We start from the raw sequence: 4,144 nt of genomic DNA, 5'->3' as shown, positions 1-4,144 counted from the left end.
GAGTTGCACAGTTTTGTAAACGAACATTATTGGCTGTTTTAATGACATTTTCGGACATGGTCATTGACTCCAATGTTAAATGGGTCCATGGCCAATTCTTTTATAGTCAAAAACTCGAGAGAGGAACCATTGTCAAAAAAATGTTGTCCACCACTCTTGTTCATCCAAAACAAACTACAATATAGACTCAAGGTGTTAAATACCGGAATTATCCTTTAACATAAGTATCTCCCTGCCTTCGAGCAGTGAGTTGCCTTGTTTTAGGCATGAAGTGCTCCAGCTTGTTTATGTGTCATGTCATACATTAGCATTCGCTGAACGCGCCGGCACATTCATTTGGATTTTTTTTATTTTTTTGCCATCTCTGTCTCCCTCAAAAACAGTGTGTCACAAAAATTAACCCAAAATATAGGCTACTTGCCTTGGTTATTACTGCTGCAGAGCAAATACTGGACGTACTACTGCCCATTTCATACATGACACGCTGCTGTGAGCAAGTACAATATAGCGTACATGAATTACCCGTGGCAAATACAGATGGAAGTTTTCTGAAAGTGCACTGCACTGCTAAGGTTGAACACGCAAGCTCATTGTCTACTGAAGCAGCAGGAGCCAATCAGCTGCGCCCTATAGAGAATGATGTGATTACAAGCAGGTTGAGATAATGACCTTTTAACTTGCGCCATCATCTAGAGTTTCATGACAGAACTTTGTATTTGAACATTAGGGGTGAATGAGAGCAAAGCGGCGGCAGGGCTAGCGCTATTGCTTATATCACAGTACCGCTGAGCTACCGGACCTGATTGAACACTACGAATGAATGCGAGGAAAGCGGTGGCAATGTATGTGCCTTACACATCAGGATTTATCAATATAATGCCCAAATAGCAATAGGGCGGCAGTCATGTCGCGCTCGCCGACTACTTCACCACTCGACTAAACACACTTAAAAAGTGTCTTTCTTGCAAGGGGTCTCTTCTGTGCTGGGCAAGAACATCAAGCAGTCCTACCTGGCACACTGCCAAGGCCACAACCATCAGCCTGGGTGTTTTTAAGGCAGAAACTTCTCAGCTCAATCTCAGAGGGAAAGTAAAGACTGGAAAACAGTACAGATCATTCAGAACGCAAACTCCACTCATTTAGAGGGGGGAGAGAGCCGTGTTCATACATGCCATGAATGTACACAGAGTTTGTCCATTTGAACGGACTGTGAAGTGGTGTGCCTATGAAGCAACCTCAGAAACCCTTGTGATGAGCTGAATATGTGACCCATGCTGGCAAAATTCGTCAGAATGCGCACAAGCTAATTTCGAGCTACAGCTAAACCAAGTGAAAATTTTCGATTTTGGTCAAAATGGAGGTTTTCACAAAAATGTGTTACTTTATGTCCGACAAGCCACGCCGCTCTCGCCCCACCATGTTCTCACGCAGTGAAAAATACATAGCGGAGCAGAGAGGACACTGACAACGCTCCGACAGACAGGACAGACCAGATCTGACATCACTACATTACTCTACCAGGAATTCCCATTTCGCCGGAGACAGTCCCGTTTTGGAGTCCTGTCCCTGGCAAATGGGGATGCCTGGTCACCCTATTCAAGTGTCACCGGGGAAAGGTGAGATAAATTAATAAATTAAATAAAGAATCACGGGAGATGGCATAGTAGCAACAAAGCTATGTGGCCTTACAAAACCAATAAGGTGGGTAGGTGTAAGTAATTGTGCATGGCAAACACTTGGGGTCGCTGTTTTTAATGAGACATGGAGTTTATAAACATAGAGTTAAACAAACAAAACACTCAATAAAGATCACGTGTGGAAAAATATATGTTGCAGGCCTACTTACCATAATTTGGGTCTTTCTTTGGGTTCCAGTGCTGGATTAGAAGTTGTATTAGGAATTATATATTAATTTCATATATATATATATTTATTTAAATAAATATTAAACAGTTGTTAGTCTCCAAAATCATTCAAATAATGCTGATAGAGTTCAACAGCACTGTTTCACTGTTTGTATCACTCTGCTAATCTTTGTTTTCAGACTCATATGTACATGCTATTTATGTTCACCATGCATGAGGCTCTGGTTTCAGCACTTTACTATTATTTAAAAATATTTTTTTCATTAGTCAAAGTCCTGTATGTATGAATTGTTGAAGGTGTTTGACATGCTTTACTCTCTGCAATGCTAGGTAGAAAAAAATGCAATGCAATGTTCTGCTGTTTCCATTTGAGGTTAAGACGACTGTGAGAACTGAAATAACCTAAATGTATAAAGGTATTGAACAAACTCTGCACTCGTTTAAGGTTAAACCCCCAGTCTAGGCAAAGGTGAGAGCCCCTGTTTATCATTGGCTGTGCCCAAGCCAGTGGAACGTTTATGGTTTTGGTCGAGCGCTTCAGTTGAGTTTAACCGCACTGTGCTGGGTATGGCCTGGCATGCATCACACACTATATATATAAAATGTATATATAAAATATAAAATTTATATATATTATATATATATATATACATTTTATGTCAGAGTGAGTGTGTATATATGATGTTGTTAGACCTTATTAGCTTTTTTATTATGTATTTTAAAATAATCTAATTAATCAACAGTGACTATTTATTATGACACTAAAATTGATTTGACCACTTCTGTTTTTTTCAATTAAGTAAATTGATGTTTGCATGATATACACTATTTATATTTAAAAACTACTGTAAATGGCATTTAAAGTATTTTAAGGTATTAAAGGGAGTAATATGAATACAGTTCATCCAAAATAAAAGGACAATGTTTTCCACCTAGAAAATATTTATGCCATTCATTTACTTTTAGACTCTTGACACACACGCACACACACACACACACACACACACATACTGTATTTATACTGTACAAACTGTATATTCCATCCCCTTACACTGCCCCTATCCCTAAACCTAGCCATCACAGGAAACATTTTTACATTTTTAATAAAACATGTTTTTTTTTGTTTTTTTAAGCTATTTGAATTATGAGGAATCATGAAATGTCCTCATAAACCACGTTTAAGTTGTAATAGTGTAATACACATGTCATTATACAAATGTGTGTCCTCACAAATCACATAAACAAAAGCACACTTTTAAGGTATTAAAGGGAGTAATATGAATACAGTTCATCCAAAATAAAAGGACAATGTTTTCCACCTAGAAAATATTTATGCCATTCATTTACTTTTAGACTCTTGACACACACGCACACACACACACACACACACACACACACACACACACACACACACACACACACACACACACACACACACACACACACACACACACACACACACACACACACACACACACACACACACACAAAACAAGACAAAGGCGGCAACAACAAAAAAATGCTGAAAGACAAGTATGTTGGCAAGCAATAAAACTTAAAATAAAACTTAACTTAACAATAAAAATAACATACTTTATCAACCTGTGGTTATTTCATTTTTTTAATACATTTTATACATATTTGTACAGCCATTTATACAGCATATTGACAAAAAAAAAATCTTTGAAGAGATAATACTCTTCTTTGTCCAACAGCATTGAAAACGCAGCCAATCAGATTTCATATAAATGTGCACCATCTCTCAATTCTAAGATATTTCCTTTGTGTCAGGACAGTTTAGAAACTAAAGTATTTTCATCGAATATATTGTGTCAACAATTGCTCACAGAAGTTTCAACCAATATTGTCTACAAGATACAGTTTTTGCAAGGCAAACACATTTTAATTGAGTAAAGTTTTTAAACACATACATTTCATTTAAAAACAAGGGTTTTAAAATCTTTACTCAATTCAAATGTGTTTGCCTTGCAATAACTGTATGATATGTTTTAACACAAAATTTAACCCAAATATGATATATGATTATATAGTATAATATGATTCCTTAGCGGCTATATTTTCATGTATAAAACATTCATACTGCATTTAAAAAAAAAATATTTTAAATATACATCAAATATTGTCAGGAAAATATGTACTTTCTGTTAAGATGTTAAAATAACTTAAAATAACTGTTGTAATAATTTTAAATGGAATCAATTAAAAAAAGTTAACTATTTTTCTCTGAACTTTCCCGCAGACCCTTTTAAAACCCCTGA

This window comes from Phoxinus phoxinus (genome assembly GCF_949152265.1).
Source record: "Phoxinus phoxinus genome assembly, chromosome: 20".
Taxonomy (NCBI): domain Eukaryota; kingdom Metazoa; phylum Chordata; class Actinopteri; order Cypriniformes; family Leuciscidae; genus Phoxinus; species Phoxinus phoxinus.
This window is presented reverse-complemented; position numbering follows the sequence as displayed.